The following is a 24,600-nucleotide window of genomic DNA, read 5'->3' on the forward strand; positions in this document are numbered from 1 at the left end:
TTAGATAGATCAGAGACTAAGTTTGCTAAATTAGAATTATTTTGTTCAGAGTTCTCTGTCTGTTACTGAGTGGATGATGGAAAAGGTTTACTGTTGTTAAACCTATTTCTTCCACCATTATTAAAGCCTTGTTAAGGCTTTTGATCCTTCCATGAGAAATTTGGATGATTTCTCCATGATGGATTATAGGTGTTTCCATAAGGTTCATCCAGATAATTCACCTCTGCTATTGCAGGGTTTTCAGGATCATAAGCTTCTTCTTCAGAAGATGCCTCTTGAGTACTGTTGGATGCAGCTTGCATTCCATTCAGACTCTGAGAAATCATATTGACTTGCTGAGTCAATATTTTATTCTGAGCCAATATGGCATTCAGAGTATCAATTTCAAGAACTCCCTTCTTCTGAGGCATCCCATTACTCACAGGATTCCTCTCAGAAGTGTACATGAACTGGTTATTAGCAACCATGTCAATGAGTTCTTGAGCTTCTGCAGGCGTTTTCTTTAGGTGAATGGATCCACCTACAGAAGTATCCAATGACATCTTTGATAGCTCAGATAAACCATCATAGATTATATCCAAGATGGTCCATTCTGAAAGCATGTCAGAAGGACACTTTTTGGTCAGTTGCTTGTATCTCTCCCAAGCTTCATAGAGGGATTCACCTTCTTTCTGTCTGAAGGTTTGAACATCCACTCTAAGCTTGTTCAGCTTTTGAGGAGGAAAGAACTTGGCTAAAAAAGCCGTGACCAGCTTATCCCAAGAGTTCAGGCTATCCTTGGGTTGAGAGTCCAACCACACTCTAGCTCTGTCTCTTACAGCAAAAGGGAAAAGCATGAGCCTGTAGACTTCAGGATCTACTCCATTAGTCTTAACAGTATCACATATCTGCAAGAATTCAGTTAAGAACTGAAAAGGATCTTCAGATGGAAGTCCATGAAACTTGCAGTTCTGCTGCATCAGAGAAACTAATTGAGGTTTCATCTCAAAGTTGTTTGCTCCAATGGCAGGAATGGAGATGCTTCTTCCATGTAAATTGGAATTTGGTGCAGTGAAGTCACCAAGCATTCTCCTTGCATTATTGTTGTTGGGTTCGGCTGCCATCTCCTTTACTTGTTCGAAATTTTCAATAAGGTTGTCTCTGGATTGTTGTAATTTAGCTTCTCTTAGTTTCCTCTTCAGAGTCCTTTCAGGTTCTGGATTAGCTTCAACAAGAATGCCTTTTTCCTTGTTCCTACTCATAAGAAAGAGAAGAGAACAAGAAAAGAAGAGGAATCCTCTATGTCACAGTAAAGAGGTTCCTTATTGTTAGTAGAAGAAGAAATAATTAGAAGGAGATGAGGGAGAAGGATTTTCGAAAATTATTTTTGAAAAAGGGTTAGTGATTTTCGAAAATAGTTTTTGAAAAAGGTTAGTAATTTTCGAAAATTAAAATAAAAAATTAGAATAATTAGTTAATTAAAAAGAAATTTTGAAAAAGAGGGAAGGGATTTTCGAAAATTGGAGAGAGAGAGGGTTAGTTAGGTAGTTTTGAAAAAGATAAGAAACAAACAAAAAGTTAGTTAGTTAGTTGAAACAAATTTTGAAAAGATAAGAAGTTAGGAAGTTAGAAAAGATATTTTGAAATCAAATTTTTGAAAAAGATAAGATAAGAAGATATTTTTGAAAAGATATGATTGAAATTAGTTTTTGAAAAAGATTTGATTTTTAAAATCACAATTAATGACTTGATTCACAAGAAATCACAAGATATGATTCTAGAACTTAAAGTTTGAATCTTTCTTAACAAGCAAGTAACAAACTTGAAATTTTTGAATCAAAACATTAATTGATGATGTTATTTTCGAAAATTATGATATAAAATTAAGAAAAGATTTTTGAAAAATATTTTTTATAATTTTCGAAAATAAATAAGAAAATGAAAAAGATTTGATTTTTGAAAAAGATTTTGAAAAAGATAAGATTTTTAAATTGAAAATTTGATTTGACTCATAAAAACAACTAGATTTTAAAAATTTTTGAAAAAGTCAAATCTAATTTTCGAAATTTTGAGAGAGAAAAAGGAAAAGATATTTTTTTTTTAATTTTTAATGATGAAAGAGAAAAACATGAAAATGATGCAATGCATGAGATTTTTAGATCAAAACAATGAATGCATGCAAGAATGCTATGAATGTCAAGATGAACACCAAGAACTCTTTGAAGATCATGATGAACATCAAGAACTTATTTTTGAAAATTTTTATATGCAAAGAAAACATGCAAGATACCAAACTTAGAAATCTTTCATGTTTAGACTCTATGGATGCAAAAATGCACATGTAAAACAAGAAAAGATGCAAAACAAGAAAACATCAAGATCAAACAAGAAGACTTACCAAGAACAACTTGAAGATCATGAAGAACACTATGACTGCATGAATGCAATTTTCGAAAAATGCAAGATGAACATGCAATTGACACCAAACTTTAAATCTGACTCAAGACTCAAACAAGAAATACAAAATATTTTTTTTATTTTTATGATTTTCTAATTTTTTTTGGATTTTTCAAAAATTATTTGAAAAAGAAAAATAAGGATTTCAAAATTTTTAATATGAATTCCAGGAATCTTATGCTCTTTAGTCTAAAGCTCCAATCAAAGGGTCAGGCATGGCTTAATAGCCAGCCAAGCTTTAGTATGTAACTCAGACATGACACGCCTGACATTCCCTATCCAAAAGGATTAGACATGGCTTTACAGCCAGCCAGGCTTCAACATGCTTCATGAAACACTAGAATTCATTCTTAAAAATTGTGAAGAAAAATATATTTTTGAAAACATTTTTATTTTAAATTTTTTTTCGAAAACAAAAGAGAAATTTTTGAAAGATTTTTTTAAAAAAAATTTTTGAAAATAAAACAAAAAAGAAAATTACCTAATCTGAGCAACAAGATGAACCGTCAGTTGTCCAAACTCGAACAATCCCCGACAACGGCGCCAAAAACTTGGTGCACAAAATTGTGATCCCTGGTAATGGCTCCAAAGACTTGGTGCTCTAATCTTAATTCAGAATTTGTCACAACTTCGATACAACTAACCAGCAAGTGCACTGGGTCGTCCAAGTAATAAACCTTACGCGAGTAAGGGTCGATCCCACGGAGATTGTTGGTATGAAGCAAGCTATGGTCACCTTGTAAATCTCAGTCAGGCGGATATAAAATAGTTAGGGAGTTTTCAAAAATAAATAATAAACAAGGATAGAAATACTTATGTAAATCATTGGTGAGAATTTCAGATAAGCGCATAGAGATGCTTTCGTTCCTCTGAACCTCTGCTTTCCTGCTGTTCTTCATCCAATCAATCCTACTCCTTTCCATGGCTGGCTTTATGTAAGGGCATCACCGTTGTCAATGGTTACATCCCATCCTCTTGTGAAAATGGTCCAAATGCTCTGTCACAGCACGGCTAATCATCTGAGGTTCTCGATCATACTGGAATAGGATTCACCCTCCTTTTGCGTCTGTCACTACGCCCAGCACTCGCGAGTTTGAAGTTCGTCACAGCCATTCAATCCCAGAATCCTACTCGGAATACCACAGACAAGGTTTAGACTTTCCAAATTCTCATGAATGCCGCCATCAATCTAGCTTACACCACGAGGATTCTGATTAAGAGATCCAAGAGATACTCATTCAATCTAAGGTAGAACGGAAGTGGTTGTCAGGCACGCGTTCATAGGGAATGATGATGATTGTCACGTTCATCACATTCAGGTTGGAGTGCGAATGAATATCTTAGAAGCGGGATAAGTTGAATTGAATAGAAAAACAGTAGTACTTTGCATTAATCTTTGAGGAACAGCAGAGCTCCACACCTTAATCTATGGAGTGTAGAAACTCTACCGTATGAAAATACATAAGTAATAATGGTTCAGGCATGGCCGAATTGCCAGCCTTTCATGGAGGTCTAGAGATCTAAAAATGATCAAAAGATGTCTAATACAATAGTAAAAAGTCCTATTTATACTAAACTAGTCACTAGGGTTTACAGAAGTAAGTAATTGATGCATAAATCCACTTTCGGGGCCCACTTGGGTGTGTGCTTGGGCTGAGCTTGAATGTTACACGTGCAGAGGCTCTTTCTGGAGTTGAACGCCAGGTTGTAACGTATTTCTGGCGTTCAACTCTGGTTTGTGACTTGTTTCTGGCGTTTAACTCCAGACAGCAGCGTAGAAATGGCGTTCAACGCTCTTTTACGTCATCTAAACACGGCCAAAATATAGACTATTATACATTGCTGGAAAGCCCTGGATGTCTACTTTCCAACGCAATTAAAAGCGCGTCATGTTGAGTTCTGTAACTCCAGAAAATCCACTTTGAGTGCAGGGAGGTCAGAATCCAACAGCATCAGCAGTCCTTCTTCAACCTCTGAATCTGATTTTTGCTCAAGTCCCTCAATTTCAGCCAGAAAATACCTGAAATCATAGAAAAACACACAAACTCATAGTAAAGTCCAGAAATGTGAATTTAACATAAAAACTAATGAAAACATCCCTAAAAGTAACTAGATTCTACTAAAAACATACTAAAAATAATGCCAAAAAGCGTATAAATTATCCGCTCATCACAATACCAAACTTAAATTGTTGCTTGTCCCCAAGCAACTGAAAATCAACTAGGATAAAAAGAAGAGAATATACTATAAATTCCAAACTATCAATGAAACATAGCTCCAATTAAATGAGCGGGACTTGTAGCTTTTTGCCTCTTGAATAGTTTTGGCATCTCACTTTATCCATTGAAGTTTAGAATGATTGGCATCTATAGGAACTCAGAGTTCAGATAGTGTTATTGATTCTCCTAGTTCAGTATGATGATTCTTGAACACAGCTATTTTATGAGTCTTGGCCGTGGCCCTAAGCACTTTGTTTTCCAGTATTACCACCGGATACATAAATGCCACAGACACATAATTGGGTGAACATTTTCAAATTGTGACTCAGCTTTGCTAAAGTCCCCAATTAGAGGTGTCCAGGGTTCTTAAGCACACTCTTCTTTTGCTTTGGACCTTGACTTTAACCGCTCTATCTCAAGTTTTCACTTGACACCTTCACGCCACAAGCACATGGTTAGGGACAGCTTGGTTTAGCCGCTCAGACCAGGATTTTATTCCTTTAGGCCCTCCTATCCACTGATGCTCAAAGCCTTGGGATCCTTTTTATTACCCTTGCCTTTTGGTTTTAAGGGTTACTGGCTTTTTGCTCTTGCCTCTTGGTTTTAAGAGCTTTTGGCTTTTTCTGCTTGCTTTTTCTCTCTCTTTTTTTTTCGCCTATTTTTTTTTCTGCAAGCTTTGTTCTTTGCTGCTTTTTCTTGCTTCAAGAATCATTTTTATGATTTTTCAGATTATCAAATAACATGTCTCCTTATCATCATTCTTTCAAGAGCCAACATATTTAACATTCTTAAACAACAACTTCAAAAGACATATGCATTGTTCAAGTATTCATTCAGAAAACAAGAAGCATTGTCACCACATCAATATAATTAAACTAAGTTCAAGGATAAATTCGAAACTCATGTACTTCTTGTTCTTTTGAATTAAAACGGTTTTTATTTAAGAGAGGTGATGGATTCATAGGATATTCATAACTTTAAGACATAGTTACTAACTACTAATGATCAGGTAATAAGACACAAACATAGATAAGCACTTAACATAGAGAAAACGAAAAACAGAGAATGCAAGAACAAGGAATGAGTCCACCTTAGTGATGGTGACGTTTTCTCCTTGAGGAACCAATGATGTCCTTGAGCTCTTCTATGTCTCTTCCTTGTCTTTGTTGCTCCTCCTTCATTGCTTTTTGATCTTCTCTTATTTCATGAAGGATGATGGAGTGCTCTTGATGTTCCACCCTTAATTGTCCCATGTTGGAACTTAATTCTCCTAGGGAGGTGTTGATTTGCTCCTAATAGTTTTGTGGAGGAAATTACATTTGAGGCATCTCCAGAATTTCTTGATGGTGAGCTTTCTCATGTGTTTCTTGAGCTCCATGAGTGGGCTCTCTTGTTTGCTCCATCCTTTTCTTAGTGATGGGCTTGTGAGATGAATCTTTCCATCTCTCATGGCTCAGAGGTGGAAGCAATTGTCTTCCCTTTTCTCTTTCTTGAGGTTTCTCTGGCCTTAGGTGCTATTAATGGTTATGAAAAAACAAAAAAAAGCTATGCTTTTACCACACCAAACTTAGAATGTTGCTCGCCCTCGAGCAAAAGAAGAAAGAATGGAAGAAGAAGAAGAAGAAGATATGGATGAGATGGAGGGATGTGTGTATTCGGCCATATGGGTGGGATTGGGTGGGAAGGAGATGTTGAATTTTGAAGGTAGGTGGGTGTATGGGTGTGAGTGGTAAATGGAAAACAGAAGGGATGATTATGAATGGAGAGAGTGAGTGGTGGTAGGTAGGGATCCTGTGGGGTCCACAGATCCTGAGGTGTTCAAGGATTTACAACCTTGCACCAAATTAGGCATGCAAAATGACCTTGCACACAACTCTGGGCGTTCAGCGCCAGATTGGTGCTTGTTCTGGGCGTTGAACGCCCATTTGTTGCCTATTTCTGGCGTTGAACGCCAGAACCATGCTTGTTCTGGGCGTTCAGCGCCAGCTCTTCTCCAGGGTGCAATTCTGGCGTTCAAACGCCCAAATGCTGCCCATTTTGGGCGTTCAGCGCCAGAACCATGCTCTGTTCTGGCGTTGAACGCCAGCCAGATGCTTCTTACTGGCGTTTAAACGCCAGTAAGGTCTTCCTCCAGGGTGTGATTTTTCTTCTGCTGTTTTTTGATTCCGTTTTTAATTTTTATATTTATTTTGTGACTCCACATGATCATGAACCTAATAAAACATGAAAGAACAAGAAAAATAGAATTAGATAAATAAAAATTGGGTTGCCTCCCAACAAGCGCTTCTTTAATGTCAATAGCTTGACAGTGGACTCTCATGGAGCCTCACAGATGTTCAGAGCATTGTTGAGACTCCCCAACACCAAACTTAGAGTTTGGATATGGGAGTTCAACACCAAACTTAGAGTTTGATTGTGGCCTCCCAACACCAAACTTAGAGTTTGACTGTGGGGCTCTGGTTGACTCTGTTTTGAGAGAAGCTTACTGTGATTCCTCTCCATGGGTACAGAGAGAGATCCTTGAGTTTCAAACACAAGGTTGTCCTCATTTAATTGAAGGATCAATTCTCCTCTGTCCACATCAATCACAGCTCTTGCTGTGGCTAGGAAGGGTCTTCCAAGGATGATGAATTCATCCTCATCCTTTCCAGTGTCTAAGACTATGAAATCAGCAGGGATGTAAAGGCCTTAAACCTTTACTAACACGTCCTCTACTTGTCCATAAGCCTGTTTTCTTGAATTGTCTGCCATCTCTAATGAGATTTTAGCAGCTTGCACCCCATAGATTCCCAGTTTCTCTATTACAGAGAGGGGCATGAGGTTTATCCCTGAACCAAGGTCACACAGAGCCTTTTCAAAGATCATGGTGCCTATGGTACAAGGTATTATGAACTTTCCAGGATCCTGTTTCTTCTGAGGCAATGTCGGTTAATCCAGATCACTTAGTTCATTGGTGAACAAGGGAGGTTCATCTTCCCAAGTCCCAATACCAAATAATTTGGCATTTAGCTTCATGATTGCACCAAGGTACTTGGTAACTTGCTCTTCAGTAACATCCTCATTCTCTTCAGAAAAGGAATACTCATCAGAGCTCATGAATGGCATAAGGAGGTTTAAAAGAATCTCTATGGTCTCTAGATGAGCCTCAGATTCCTTTGGTTCCTCAGAGGGAAACTCCTTATTGATCACTGGACGTCCCAGGAGGTCTTCCTCACTGGGATTTACGTCCTCAACCTCCCTCATAGGTTCGGCCATGGTAATTAATTCAACGGCCTTGCACTCTCCTTTTGGATTCTCTTTTGTATTGCTTGGGAGAGTACTAGGAGGGATTTCAGTGATCCTTTTACTCAGCTGGCCCACTTATGCTTCCGAATTTCTAATGGAGGACCTTGTTTCATTCATGAAACTCACAGTGGCCTTAGATAGATCAGAGACTAAGTTTGCTAAATTAGAAGTATTTTGTTCAGAGTTCTCTGTCTATTGCTGAGTGGATGATGGAAAAGGTTTACTGTTGTTAAACCTGTTTCTTCCACCATTATTAAAGCCTTGTTGAGGCTTTTGATCCTTCCATGAGAAATTTGGATGATTTCTCCATGATGGATTATAGGTGTTTCCATAAGGTTCACCCATATAATTCACCTCTGCTATTGCAGGGTTTTCAGGATCATAAGCTTCTTCTTCAGAAGATGCCTCTTGAGTACTGTTGGATGCAGCTTGCATTCCATTCAGACTCTGAGAAATCATATTGACTTGCTGAGTCAATATTTTATTCTGAGCCAATATGGCATTCAGAGTATCAATTTCAAGAACTCCCTTCTTTTAAGGCGTCCCATTACTCACAGGATTCCTCTCAGAAGTGTACATGAACTGGTTATTAGCAACCATGTCAATGACAATTATATCCTTGAAAGTTAATTTTGTCCCTAAATATATTTTTTGTATTTAGGATAAAATAATAAAATGATGACCAAAAATTTATACCATTGATAAAAACAACTCAAAAACGATACAAACGATAAATAAGTTCTTAAAATATTTTAAAACGTAAAAAAATAATTATGTATTAAATATATATTCTAAAAAAGGTTTTAGAGATCAAATTTTGATATTTTTTACAAGTATTAATAGAAAAATAAAATATTTTATTTTTTAAAAATTGATAATTTCTGTTAAATGAATTTTTTTAAAAATAATTTTATTATGTTTGATTAAGGTTTTTTAAAAAATAAAAAAAATTAGAGATTAAATTTTGTTCTATTTTTTTGTGAGTCTTTTAAATAGTTATTCATTTATTCAAATGTGGCTACAAAAATTTGGATCAAACGAATAAGAATTCATTTGCTAAATATAAAAAAATTTTGTCACTTAAAAAAATATAATATTTATTAATAAATATTTTTTTTATATTTTTAAATTATTTAAAAATTTATTTATCATTTATATTTTTAAAAAATATTTTTGTCAACGACATAAATTTTCAGATATATAATATTAATAGTTTATCCTTTATTTAAATTAATAAATTCCAGAAACACCCTCATCGTCAAAAATCCTTAATATATATTTTGTAGTTTTACAGAAGAGGTCAACTCAAACTAAAACACTCATCAAAGAGACCTACTAAGAAAATTTTCTTTTCAATTTTTAATTCTCTCTTTCTCTCTTTGTCTCTCTCTAGAAACTGGTATGTCTTTGTCTTTCTCTCTCTCTTTGTCTTTTATTTTCTGTTTTAGACTTTTAGTCCTTTCTCTTTCTCTTCTTACGATTAATATTTGTTCTGCACAGCAAAAAAAAAAAAAAAAAGAAAAAAAACAATAAGATTAAAACTTATTTTTTGACTAACAAGTAAAAGCTCTTTTTCTTTTCTTTTTTTCAGGTTCATATTGATTATTGACATATCTATATAATGTGCTTTACAAAAATATAAAAAATGATTATTTAATATAAATTTAATATTATAAATTAAAATAATGGTCATAAATATTCTTTTTAGAGAACAATAAAAATATTTTTAAAATATCTAAGAAATGTTTAGTTTATTCCACCGCCTACCTAGAATAATCACAAATTTTAATATATATCACATCAAATTAACCTAAACAAGTATCAAAAGATTTAACTTATTTAAGCAACATTATTCAAATTTGCGGATATCTGTCTCGCTTCTATTTGCTCAAAGTGGAATTTTAAATAACAGAGTTGGATTTAGGTAATATTTCTTTCGAATTATATATATATATATATATATATATATATATATATGTGTGTGTATAAAATAATTAATAATATTGTATTATTATTAAATTTTTATTTTAGTTTATATTATGTAAGTGATGATAATTATATAAATTTTAAAATTTAATTTTATTTGTTGAATTTTAATAATTTAGAGGTAGTTAGAAAAAAAATAGGATGAGACAAAAAAGAATAAATTAGATATCTACAAGAATGGATTAAGATTTAATATTTTATTGTTCGCGAGTAGGATCGGTGTGGATTTTATGCAGGTTATTAAAGTTCAGATTTATATTGAATATTCAATTATTCTTTGTCATCTTGAGTTAGAAAATATCATAAAAAATAATATATATATATATATATATATATATATATATATATTTTGATAAATAGTTATTAATGCGGGTAGATATTTTAATTTTTGCAATTAAATTCGTACATCAATAATTCAAGTATACATAAATCTTCTCTCATCTTAATAAAAAAAATTCAAAAATGTCAATGAAAGATATATTACTTTGGTATGTATTAAAAAAGTCTTAAGTGTGTGAATTTCTAGGGTTTGACTTGAAAATAAAATCTAAAATAGATATATGCAAAAATTATTTACAACAAAAAAATTAAATAAGGACCTATAAAATATATTAGAGAGATGAAATCCTGTCTCATAATTTTTTTATATTATTTTATTTTAAATTATTATTTTTTATAATTAATATGTTATATAACTATTCAAGAGAATTATTTGACTAAATAATATAGTTATTCAATGATCAGTCAGGATAATTTAACCAGTAACATTTTATACATAATCTATGAAACTATATATATATATATATATATATATGGGACACAATTCTTGATAGATATTGGTGGTGATCGAACAATGACATCGAAAAAGATTCATGACGGTAACTATGTGAATCTTGTGAGTTCATCATCAGAGTTAAGTGTTGAGGAAGACAACAAATTTTCTAACCAAGAATATCATCATCATGATCTAGACTTAGATACAACGGTATGTGTATTTAATCAATTCATTCTCGACGAGTCAATTCTCGCCGAGTATGGTGGAAAAGGAGGAGGAGATACTAGTGACGATAAAATACAAGTGTTGGAGGAGTCTAATGTTGAAAACAAAAAATATGGTGATAGCAACAATGACAATAACAACAGAAAAGGTGACAATACTTCAATGGAATTATTGAGTTAGGTTAAAAATGTTGCGGTAAATTCTTGTGGTGAATCTAAAGTTGATTTAACTTGTAATAATAAAAACCCTAAGTGGAAGAAGGTTTTGTTGTATAAAGAAGCTGCTTCTAACAAGAAAAGATTTAGGTCAAGCAGGAACAACAATTTTAGAAGGTAATTTTCAATTGTTTATTTTATGAATTTTTTTTGTTGATAATTAAAGACATATATGTGTGAATTAATTTTTGATAGATTATATTCCCAATATGTTAGTTTAGTTATTCAGCTATTAGTTAATCTATTAAGTTATCATAAAAAAGAATTAATTTTCAATTTGATAAATTATATTCCGTGTATTTTGGATAATGAAGATTTTCAACTCTATATAGTATCCAAAAAAATATCATCAGAATCTAATTTATTTTAAAAATTAAATAACTATATATTGTAGTTGGATAATAAAAATCTTAAACCCATTTTCAATAATATCTCTTTATTTTGGTATCAAAACTTTGGTTATACAACATTTTCCTTTGTTGTTTGTCAAGATGTCTTTTAAAATTTTTTATCCAAATATGTTTTCCTTTGTAATATTTTTTAATATCTAGTTTCATTGATTTTTTAAGTTGTTAGTGTTTTATTTGTAGTTTTTGATCGGTTAATTTTGTATTATGCTGATTTAAATGTCTCTTATTTCAATGTTTTGGGCTTAAGTGAGTGATTATAACTATTAAAAAAATGTTTAAATTTATTATATACTTTAATTTTTTTTATCAATATTGCAACTTATTATATACTTCAATAAAATCAAAATTTGTAAACAAATTATACTTATCAGCTATAACATTATATATACTTATTAAACCAAAATATTGGTGTCATTTTGTAGAGTCAGAAGATGTGTCCATCATTGTATGAAGAAGAACCTAAGGATAGAATGTATAACCTTAGAAAGAAGCCCAAGAAAAATAATAATAGGAGATTTTCAACTAAAAAATTCACATTTTCTATTCGTACTTCTTCAAATTTATCATTGGATCCTGATGAAGAACAAGAAAAAAAAAAGAAGACAAAAAAAATATATATAGTCAAAAGAGTGCCTAACAATTCTAAACAAAAACAGTTTCTTAATCGACACGTCAGAGTAAAGTATGTCCCAATAGGTCCAAGACACCAAGTTATGGTGCCGGAATGGAACAACGGCGGCGCAGCTTCCTCGGAGAGCGACTCAAAGTGGTTAGGGACAAGAGTATGGCCATTAAAAGATGGAATGAATCCAAGAGTTGTGATTGAAAGGGATTCCATTGGAAAAGGAAGACAAGATTCATGTGGCTGCTCGGCACGAGGTTTAGTAGATTGTGTTGGATTTCATGTTGATGAGAAAAGGACTAAACTCAAGCTTGAATTAGGTAAGCATTTTGATTAATTGTTTCAAGCGAAAATTTATATGCAGTTATCTTTATTTAAAGTTAATAGTTAAGAATAGTTAAATAATTTAACATATTTAACTAAATTATCGTCTAATAATTATTAATTTTACATAAAAATAATTGTATGGACGTGAGTTTACTAAAAGCATAATTGAGAAAAGTTTTTTTTCTTAAAATTTGCTAAAATTTTTTTTAAATTTTATTTTGTTTTAGTTTTATCCCAAAATTTTATTTGAATTAAATATACTGTTGATAGCTAATTTTTTAAAAACTTTAGGATCAAATTCAACAGAAACTTTATAAAAATAACCATCAATATAAGTAAATTAGAGATAGTTATCATACATTATTATTGGACTAATCCTAAATTTTTTAAAAATTTAATTGTCAATGTGGTATATTTAATGCAAATAAAAATTATTTGAATAAAATTAAAACAAAATAAAATTTAAGAATATATTTAAAATTTTTGACAAATCTAAAAGACAAAAATATATTTTATCTTTTAAAAAATTTATTAGTAAAAAATGTATGTTACGTAACTAATTAGTTTTGAACTTTTGATAACAAGTTCAAAATACATGTTTCTTATTTTTGGTGTAATTATTGTCACATATATATCGTTGTCAAAATAATTTATTTACGTAATATTTCTCTCTTTATCAATGCTTAAATTAGGTTAAACAGTATGATCTTTGTAATTTTTTTTTATGTCTAAATAAAAAATGAACATATTTTATTATTTTAACCCCGAACATACATCAGCAAATACTCGCATAATGAATTGAATAATGTGATAAGTTACATTTCTTGTCTTGCTATATTATTAGTGATATGGTCGGCCTTAAATGCGAGCTATAACTCAGCGTTATAGCCGTTGTCACTAAGAGTTGTAACTGCCACCCGTTATAAGCTCGGCCTTTAATGAGCCATAACTCGGTTAGAATAATACTCCTACCATAACTGACGTTCAAACGGCATATCAATCAGTTACAATATCAATTATTTCGAAACTGACGATTAATGCCAAAAGCATAACAGACGAGGAACTCATCATATAAAGCAAGGTAAAATATTCTACCAAGGTAAGTTTTTAAGAGAATACAATATACTGACTTAAGTTTCGGAGTGCCTTTACAGGTATACTCCCCCATTTTTTCATTGTTCGTACTCTCACATCCCTTCGGAAGGAAGAAAGCTCGGATTCGAGGATCGGGTGTTTAAGCTTTTGTGGTGATAGCTCGGCAATCAACAACCGACCTATTTCGCAGGCAAGATCAATTGGCGCCCACTGTGGGGCCGAAGATATAGAATTCTTTCTTTTGGTCCCATTGTTTTCGCTCGCACCCATGGCTGACGTACCACCTCCCTCACTATCCGAACTTATGCGAATGGTAGCTGAGCTACAACAAGCCAATCAACGAATGGCCGACGAAAATCAAATAATGGCTGCTCAAATCGCTGAACTGAACCATGCTCGAATAGAACATAACGACACTCATCACCAGCAACCAGAAGATAATGAGCATCATTCCCAGCCCTCTCATGTCTCGGAGACTATTCGAACCGACGAAGTTCAATCCGAAGATGAAAAGGAAGAGTCCGACGAACTTGTAGGACCCTTCACAGAAGAAGTGATGAACTTCGAATTGCCGAAGAGATTTACCCTACCACTAACCCTCACACCTTATGATGGGCTCGGAGACCCGAAGAAATTTCTCAAAAAGTTCCGATCAATAATGATCGTCAATGGTGCATCAGATACTGTTTTATGCCGTTGTTTTCCAAATTATTTAGACGGTCCTGCACTTGATTGGTTGTGTGCTTTGCCTGCAGGTTCTATCTCGTGATTTCAGCAGCTGACGAAGCTATTTGAAGAGCACTTTGCCGGATCTGCAATTTACCTTCATGACTCGGATTATCTGAATACAATCAAGCAAGGCCAAAATGAAAGCCTGAAGGATTACATGACTCGCTTCACCAAGGTCGCCATTAGCATACCAGACCTTCACCCTGAAGTCCATCTTCACGCATCAAAAGCGGACTCCGGCCTAGGAAGTTCCAAGAAACCATTGCTGTGGCTAAGCCGAAGACTCTCGCCGAGTTCCGCGAAAAGGCCAAAGGCCAAATTGATATCGAGGAACTAAGACGAGCTCAAAAGTCGGACAAAACACATTTCAGAGACGACGACAAGGTCCAAAGCAGTAAGAAAAATTTTAAGCTAACTCCCCGATTTGATTCTTACACGCAGTTCAACACCAAATGTGAGGACATCATAAAAGAAATTCTGAATTCAAAATTAATCAAACCACCAAGGAAGGCCGGAACCTATCAAGATGCTAAGAACGTGGATAAGTCCAAATATTGCGCATTCCACCAAAAGCACGGCCACACTACCGACGATTGTGCAGTGGCAAGAGACCTCTTGGAAAGACTGGCTCGGCAAGGCCACCTCGACAAATATATTGGAGGCCACATGCATAAACATCCCACATCTACAACCAATGACCTACCCGAACAACCACATTGGGGCAAAGAAAAGGCAACACAGAGCAATTACGAAAGGCCCTGAGGTATAATTAATTGTATTTCAGGAGGATACGCCAGCGGAGGACACTCAAATTCAGCTAGGAAAAGATCATACCGAGCAATATACTCGGTGGACAGCCCAGGCGGTGGAACTGAGGTCAACACCCCACTCACAAGTCACATTAACACACGCGGACTTCAATTCTAATATACAGAACCTAGATGACCCTGTTGTCGTCACCCTACAATTGGGAGACTTATTAGTAAAAAAGGTCCTCCTGGATCCCGGAAGCAGCGCTGACGTCCTGTTCTATTCAACATTTCAAAAATTGAAGCTAAGCAACAATATTCTCCAGTCAACGGGCGGAGACCTAGTCGGTTTCTCAGGTGAGTGAGTTCTGATACTAGGGTCAGTGTGGTTACAAACCACACTAGGTGAACATCCTCTTTCAAAAACATTCGACATTTAATATTTAGTAGTAGACTGCACAAGTCCATATAATCTTATACTTGGCCGACCTTTTTTAAACAAGTTCGGCGCAATTGTATCTACAGTTCACCTGTTTGTTAAGTTTCCTGTGCAGGACGATCATGTCGTGACAATCCATGGCGATCATAAGGAAGCACGGCAATGCTACAATATCAGCATGAAATTCCAAAATCATTCACAACAGCAGGTCAACAACGTCGACATTAACAACAACAACTCGGCACTGGCCGAACTAGATCCAAGAGTCGACTTCCGAGAAAGACCTTCACCATCTGATGACTTACAAAAAGTATTTTTCACTGAAGACCCTAACAAATTTACCTTTGTAGGAAAATTGGTCAACGGGAAAGAACTGGAAGCCATCACCACCTTTCTACAACAACAAACCGACCTGTTCGCATGGACACCTTCTGATATGCCCGGCATCGATCCACATGTCATCAACCATAAGTTAGCAATAAATCCATCTGCACGACCTGTGCAACAAAAGAAAAGAAAACTCAGGGATGAAAAACGAAGGGCATCCTTAGAAGAAACTCAAAAGCTTATCAATGCAAATTTCATTACAAAAATCAGATTCACTACATGGCTATCCAATGTGGTAATGGTAAGGAAACAAAATGGTAAATGACGCATGTGCGTCGACTTTACTGATTTAAACAAATCATGCTCGAAAGATTCCTATCCCTTACCATCCATAGACTCTTTGGTAGATAACGCTTCCGGTTACGCTACCTTAAGTTTTATGGATGCCTATTCGGGCTATAACCAAATTCTTATGCATCCTTCTGATCAAAGTAAAACGGCATTCATTACTGACTTCGGTAATTACTGTTATAAAGTTATGCCTTTTGGACTAAAGAATGCAGGAGCAACTTACCAACGCCTTATGGACAAAGTTTTCGCCAAACAGCTCGGCTGAAACATAGAAGTATACGTCGACGACATGGTCGCCAAAACAAAGGTCGGCAACGACCATATTGCCGACTTAACAGAAATTTTCGGCCAACTACGCAAATACAACATGCGTCTAAACCCGGAAAAATGCGCTTTTGCAGTACAAGGTGGTAAGTTTTTGGGGTTTTTATTAACATAACAGGGGTATTGAAGCAAATCCGGAGAAATGCCGAGCAGTTATGGATATGGCCAGCCCAAAGACAGTGAAAGAAGTACAACGACTGACAGGAAGACTTGCTGCACTATCAAGATTTGTTCCATGTTTAGCTTCAAAGTCAATCCCTTTCTTCCAAACAACAAAAATGAAAAACAAATTTCAATGGACCGAAGATTGTGAAAGAGCTTTTACCACATTAAAAACAACTCTCTCGCAACCGCCAGTCCTTCAAAAGCCCCTTGAAGGGGAAGATTTATTTTTATACTTATCAATAACTGATTGGGCAATAAGCTCTGCTCTTGTTGTAGAACGAGACAAAATTCAATTTCCAGTATACTTCATCAGTAAAACACTTCAACACACCGAGATTAATTATCCAAGGATAGAAAAACTCGCCTTGGCATTAGTATTCTCGGCGAGAAGACTCAGACCTTATTTCCACAGCCATGTCATCAATGTTAGAACAGATCATCCACTACGACAAGTCTTACACAAGCCAGACATTGCAGGAAGACTAATCAAATGGTCAATAGAATTATCGGAATTCGATATCAGATACCAATCCAAAGGACCGATTAAATCACAATTCTTAGCCGACTTTATCGCAGAACTGACAATACCCTCGGAGGAGGACCACACCAAACAATGGAGGTTATATATAGACGGTTCATCCAACAAAGAAGGTTGTGGTGCTGGAATACGTCTGGAGGCCGATGATGGTTCTATCCTCGGGCATTCCTTACATTTGGCTTTTAAAGCAAGCAACAATCAATCCGAGTATGAAGCCCTCGTCGCAGAACTCCGACTATGTTTAGATCTACACATATCTACTATAGAGGTATACTGTGACTCCTTATTGGTCGTTCAACAGGTAAACGACCTTTTCCAGGTTAGAGATCCTCTTCTTTCTCAATATCTACTCTTAGTAAAAGATCTTATTTCAAAATTTTCAAAATTTGAAATACAACACATCCCACGAGAACAAAACCAACGGGCTGATATTTTATCCAAACTCGGCAGTTTCCAATCAGATTTATCCACACTACATCAATCTACTATAACATCTCCCAATGTTACTCTGACAAATGTTCTAAGTGTTACACAGAAAAAGGATTGGCGAGACGATTTCATCAAATACTTACAAACAGGCGATATGCCAGAAGGAATTGAGAATGTAAAAAGATTCCGACGACAAGCAACCTTTTTCACATTATTTAATGGAGCTTTGTACAGACGAGGATATACTCGGCCATTGCTCAAATGCCTTAACAAGGCAGACGCCGAGATAGCATTATCCGAAGCACATGAAGAAATATGCGGAACACATACAGGAGCTCGGAACCTAGCTTCCAAAATACTCCGTGCAGGTTTCTTTTGGCCAACATTAAAGCATGATAGCAAAAACAAGGTTCAAACATGTGAAAATTGTCAGAAGCACGCCTCCATCATACATATTCCAGCCGAGGATATGCATCACTCCGATGTTACATGGCCTTTCAACCAATGGGGACTCGATATACTCGGACCATTTCCTCCAGCACCGGGCCAGGTAAAGTTCATAGTTGTTGCAATTGACTATTTTTCAAAATTGGTTGAAGCCCAACCTTTGGCAAAAATTACATCCCAACAAATTATCTCTTTCATTTGGAAAAATATTATCTGCCGTTTCGGCATTCCTCAACACATTATTACTGACAATGGTCGCCAGTTTGTCGATCAGAAGTTTCAAGCTTTTTTGCAGGTCCTCAAAATCAGACAGCACTTTGCTTCCGTCGAGCATCCTCAAACAAACGAACTCGCGGAAGCAGCAAATAAGGTCATATTACATGCACTCAAAAAGAAACTAGATGACGCCAAAGGCTTATGGGCCGAGCTAATACCTGAAGTCATTTGGGGATACAACACAACACAACAATCATCAACTAAGAAAACACCGTTCCGTTTGGTCTACGGCTCCGAAGCTATGATACCACTATAAGTCTCGCAAAAGTCGATCAGAGCTCAACTCGGTCGCCAAGATGAAGTTCGCCGAATCGACCTTGATGTTATTGAAGAAATAAGAGACTTATCTACACTCCACCAACTCGCAGCACAGCAAGTACTTGCCCGGCGACACAACAGATCGGTCAAAAGCCGATCATTTACAGAAGGTGACTTAGTGCTTCACAAAATGGAGGTTGCACGAAAACCGCCCTCCCACGAAAAGCTCGCCGCAAACTGGGACGGCCCATATCGGGTAACAGAAGTCCTCGGCAACGGAGCATATAGAATAGAAACTTTAAATGGTACAATCTTACCTAATACTTGGAATGTTTCCTCTCTAAAGAAGTTTTATAGTTAAAAGTCGGGGACAGGCTTGTACTCTTTTTCCTACTACCAAGATTTTTCCCAACAAGGGTTTTGCTTGGACAGGTTTTAACGAGGCTAGCCTACCCACACCTTTGTACCCAAAGGTTCATCAAAATTAATGTATAAGGTCTATCTGCATATATATCTAAAGCTCTATGCATCAATTATCTTCAACTTCTCAACTTGAACTACGTACACAAATTTGTCTACTATCAAAATTTAAAACGACGAACAAATTTTTCAATCCGAAAATACTCAGCATCACTATAATGAACAAACAAGGAATATTCTGAAACAGATATTCCAACCAAATAAGCAAATAGCTTTTTTTTAAAGCATTCCACCAACAACTCCATCAATAACATATCAAAAACATTCAAACAACTCTATTAGCATAGCTAATAACAGTACTTATAACGAAGCCTGAAACATTACAATCCAAACCATAACTTCAAAACAACCAAACATCCATTAAAATGGGACATATACAAAATATCAGGAATACAACCTACACATTCTCAGCCTCATCTTCAGCAACACCATCATCTTCAACCATTTTTCCATCACAAACAATTTTCCCAGGATCCATCAGAGACAGATCAGCCTCTGGAGCTAAGAACTTCACCTGTAAGCATGCCCTTTCAAACTGGTGCACGAAATTGTGATCCCTGGTAATGGCTCCAAAGACTTGGTGCTCTAATCTTAATTCAGAATTTGTCACAACTTCGATACAACTAACCAGCAAGTGCACTGGGTCGTCCAAGTAATAAACCTTACGCGAGTAAGGGTCGATCCCACAGAGATTGTTGGTATGAAGCAAGCTATGGTCACTGATGAGCGGATAATTTATACGCTTTTTGGCATTGTTTTTAGTATATTTTTAGTAGGATCTAGTTACTTTTAGGGATGTTTTTAATAGATTTTGTTAAATTCACATTTCTGGACTTTACTATGAGTTTGTGTGTTTTTCTGTGATTTTAGGTATTTTTTGGCTGAAATTGAGGGACTTGAGCAAAAATCAGATTCAGAGGTTGAAGAAGGACTGCTGATGCTGTTGGATTCTGACCTCCCTGCACTCAAAGTGGATTTTCTGGAGCTACAGAACTCGAAATGGCGCGCTTCTAATTGCGTTGGAAAGTAGACATCCAGGGCTTTTCGGCAATATATAATAGTCCATACTTTGGCCAAGAATTGACGACGTAAACTGGCGTTCAACGCCAGCTTTCTACCCAAATCTGGCGTCCAGCGCCAGAAAAGGATCCAAAACCAGAGTTGAACGCCCAAACTGGCACAAAAACTGGCGTTCAACTCCACAAATGACCTCTGCACGTGCAACACTTAAGCTCAGCCCAAACACACACCAAGTGGGCCCCGGAAGTGGATTTATACATCAAATACTTACTCATGTAAACCCTAGTAGCTAGTTTATTATAAATAGGACCTCTTACTATTGTATTAGGCATCTTTGGATTACCTTATGATCCTTTGATCACGTTTTAGGGGGCTGGCCATCTCGGCCATGCCTGGACCTTTCACTTATGTATTTTCAACGGTAGAGTTTCTACACTCCATAGATTAAGGTGTGGAGCTCTGCTGTTCCTCAAAGATTAATGCAAAGTACTACTGTTTTCTATTCAATTCTTCTTATTTCTCTTCTAAGATATCCATTCGCACCCAAGAACGTGATGAAGGTGATGATTATGTGTGACGCTCATCATCCTTCCCCCTTATGAACACGTGCCTGACAAACACTTCTGTTCTACATGAATTAAGCTAGAATGAGTATCTCTTAGATCTCTTAACCGAAATCTTCGTGGCGTAAGCTAGAATGATGGCGGCATTCAAGAGAATCCGGAAAGTTTAAACCTTGTCTGTGGTATTCCGAGTAGGATTCAATGATTGAATGACTGTGACGAGCTTCAAACTCGCGAGTGCTGGGCGTTGGTGACAGACGCAAAAGGAGGGTGAATCCTATTCCAGCATGATCGGGAACCGACAGATGAATAGCCGTGCCGTGACAGGGTGCGTGAGCATATTATTCACTGAGAGGAGGGGATGTAGCCACTGACAACGGTGATGCCCTTGCATAAAGCCAGCCATGGAAAGGAGTAAGAATGATTGGATGAAGATAGCAGGAAAGCAGAGGTTTAGAGGAACGAAAGCATCTCCATTCGCTTATCTGAAATTCCTACCAATGAATTACATAAGTATTTCTATCCTTCTTTTATTACTTATTTTCGGAAACACCATTATCCATTTATATCTTCCTAACTGAGATTTGCAAGATGACCATAGCTTGCTTCATACCAACAATCTCCGTGGGATTCGACCCTTACTCACGTAAGGTATTACTTGGACGACCCAGTGCACTTGCTGGTTAGTTGTATCGAAGTTGTGACAGACTGTAAAACTAGATCAGAGTATCTGGCCTAAGAAGCCATTACCAGAGATCACAATTTCGTGCACCAAGTTTTTGGCGCCGTTGTCGGGGATTGTTCGAGTTTGGACAACTGACGGTTCATCTTGTTGCTCAGATTAGGTAATTTTCTTTTTATTTTCTTTTCAAAAATTTTTCAAAATTTTCTTCTTTGTTTTCGAAAAAAAAAAATTGTTTTCAAAAATATATTTTTCTTCAAAATTTTTAAGAATGAATTCTAGTGTTTCAGATAACATGTTTTAGCTTGGCTGGCTATTAAGCCATGTCTAACTCCCAGGATTTTGATTGAGGACTATGAATTCATTGCTTCCTTTTTCCCAAATATTTTCGAAAAAAAAAATGTTTTCAAAAATAAATTACTCTATGGCTTCAAAATTTTTAAGAATGAATTCTAGTGTTTCATGAAATATGTTGAATCATATCTGGCTGTAAAGCCATACCCAAACTACTTTGGGATTGGTATTCAACTAATCACTCCAGCCCATGTAATTATATGTTAAAGCTTGGCTGGCTGTTAAGCCATGCCAGACCCTTTGATTGGAGCTTTTAGACTAACATGGTAAGATTCCTGGAATTCATATTAAAAATTTTGGAATCCTTATTTTTCCTTTTTCTAAATAATTTTTCGAAAAATATAAAATGAAAATCCAAAAAAAATTAGAAAATCATAAAAATCAAAAATATTTCATGTTTTTTGTTTGAGTCTTGAGTCATGTTATAAGTTTGGTGTCACTTGCATATGCATCTTGCATTTTTCGAAAATTTCATGCATTCATGGTGTTCTTCATGATCTTCAAGTTGTTCTTGGTAAGTCTTCTTGTTTGATCTTGATGATTTTTTGTTTTGTGTCTTTTCATGTTTATCATATGCATTCTTGAATTCTTAGTGTCTAAGTATTAAAGAATTCTAAGTTTGGTGTCTTGCATGTTTTCTTTGCATTAAAATTTTTCAAAATTATGTTCTTGATGTTCATCTTGACATTCATAGTGTTCTTGGTGTTCATCTTGACATTCATAGCATTCTTGCATGCATCACATGTTTTGATCTAAAAATTTCATGCATTGCATAATTTTCATGTTTTTCATAAAAATTTCAAAAATCAAAAAAATATCTTTCCTTTTTTTTCTCTCATCAAATTCAAAAATTTGGATTGACTTTTTCAAAAATTTTTAAAATCAAGTTGTTTCTTATGAGTCAAATCAAATTTTCAATTTGAAAATCTTATCTTTTTCAAAATCTTTTTTTTAAAATTCAAATCTTTTTCAAAATTCATGGTTATTTTCGAAAATTCCAAAAAAAAAATAATTTTCAAAAACCTTTTTCTTATTTTATATCATAATTTTCGAAAATAACATAATCAATTAATGTTTTGATTCAAAAATTTGAAGTTTGTTACTTGCTTGTTAAGAAAGATTCAAACTTTAAGTTCTAGAATCATATCTTGTGATTTCTTATGAATCAAGTCATTAATTGAGATTTTAAAAATCAAATCTTTTTCAAAACTAATTTCTATCAAATCTTTTCAAAAATATCTTCTTATCTTATCTTTTTCAAAAATATCTTTTCAAAATATCTTTTCTAACTTCCTAACTTCCTATCTTTTCAAAATTTGTTTCAACTAACTAACTAACTTTTTGTTTGTTTCTTAACTTTTTCAAAACCTCCTAACTAACTCTCTCTCTCTCATTTTCGAAAATATCTTCCTTCTTTTTCAAAAATATCTTTTCAAAATATCTTTTCTAACTTTCTAACTTCCTCTCTTTTCAAAATTTGTTTCAACTAACTAACTAACTTTTTGTTTGTTTCTTAACTTTTTCAAAACCACATAACTAACTCTCTCTCTCTCAATTTTCGAAAATATCTTCCCTCTTTTTCAAAAATTTCTTTTTAATTAACTAATTATTTTTATTTTTATTTTTGAATTCAAAAATTTTCGAAAAATATTAACTAATTTTCAAAAACCAATTTTCAAAAATCACTAACTCTTTTTCAAAATAATTTTCGAAAATTCTTCCTCCCCCATCTCATTCTATTTATTCATTCATATCCTAACATCTCATCTCACATTCCAATCCTCACAGTTGTGTTCTTCCTTTACATCACATCCTTTATCTCCCCCTCTTCTTCTACTTACAAAGGGATCCCTATACTGTGGTATAAAGGATCTCTATTATTATTATCATTTTTCTGGCCATTCTTCCTTGTCATATGAGCAGGAGCAAGGATAAGAACATTCTTGTGGAAGCAGATCCAGAACCTGAAAGGACTCTGAAGAGAAAATTAAGAGAAGCTAAAATACAACAATCCAAAGATAACCTTTCAGAAATTTTCGAACAGGCAGAGGAGATGGCAGGCGAAAATAATAATAATGAAAGGAGGATGCTTGGTGACTTTACTGCACCTAATTCCAATTTACATGGAAGAAGCATCTCCATTCCTGCCATTGGAGCAAACAACTTTGAGCTGAAACCTCAGTTAGTTTCTCTGATGCAGCAGAACTGCAAGTTTCATGGACTTCCATCTGAAGATCCTTTTCAGTTCTTAACTGAATTCTTGCAGATATGTGATACTGTTAAGACTAATGGCGTAAATCCTGAAGTCTACAGGCTCATGCTTTTCCCTTTTGCTATAAGAGACAGAGCTAGATTATGGTTGGATTCTCAACCTAAAGACAGCCTAAACTCTTGGGATAAGCTGGTCACGGCTTTCTTAGCCAAGTACTTTCCTCCTCAAAAGCTGAGCAAGCTTAGAGCTGATGTTCAAACCTTCAGACAGAAAGAAGGTGAATCTCTCTATGAAGCTTGGGAAAGATACAAACAGTTGACCAAAAAGTGTCCTTCTGACATGCTTTCAGAATGGACCATCCTGGATATATTCTATGATGGTTTATCTGAGCTATCAAAGATGTCACTGGACACTTCTGCAGGTGGATCCATTCACCTAAAGAAAACGCCTGCAGAAGCTCAAGAACTCATTGACATGGTTGCTAATAACCAGTTCATGTACACTTCTGAAAGGAATCCTGTAATCAATGGGACGCCTATAAAGAAGGGAGTTCTTGAGGTTGATACTCTGAATGCCATATTGGCTCAGAACAAAATATTGACTCAGCAAGTCAATATGATCTCTCAGAGTCTGCATGGAATGCAAGCTGCATCCAACAGTAC

At 35.2% G+C, this 24,600-nt stretch overlaps 2 non-coding genes across 2 annotated transcripts; one reads left to right on the top strand and one right to left on the bottom strand.

The window, feature by feature from the left end:
• Positions 1-596: 596 nt before the first annotated feature.
• Positions 597-704, top strand: LOC112730875 (small nucleolar RNA R71). Its single transcript, XR_003166679.1, has one exon. It is a non-coding gene; the product is annotated as a small nucleolar RNA R71 (small nucleolar RNA).
• Positions 705-24,175: 23,471 nt separating this feature from the next.
• On the bottom strand, positions 24,176-24,283 carry LOC112731630 (small nucleolar RNA R71). The gene has a single exon (XR_003167401.1). It is a non-coding gene; the product is annotated as a small nucleolar RNA R71 (small nucleolar RNA).
• Positions 24,284-24,600: the final 317 nt, after the last annotated feature.

This window comes from Arachis hypogaea, chromosome 12, assembly GCF_003086295.3.
Source record: "Arachis hypogaea cultivar Tifrunner chromosome 12, arahy.Tifrunner.gnm2.J5K5, whole genome shotgun sequence".
Taxonomy (NCBI): domain Eukaryota; kingdom Viridiplantae; phylum Streptophyta; class Magnoliopsida; order Fabales; family Fabaceae; genus Arachis; species Arachis hypogaea.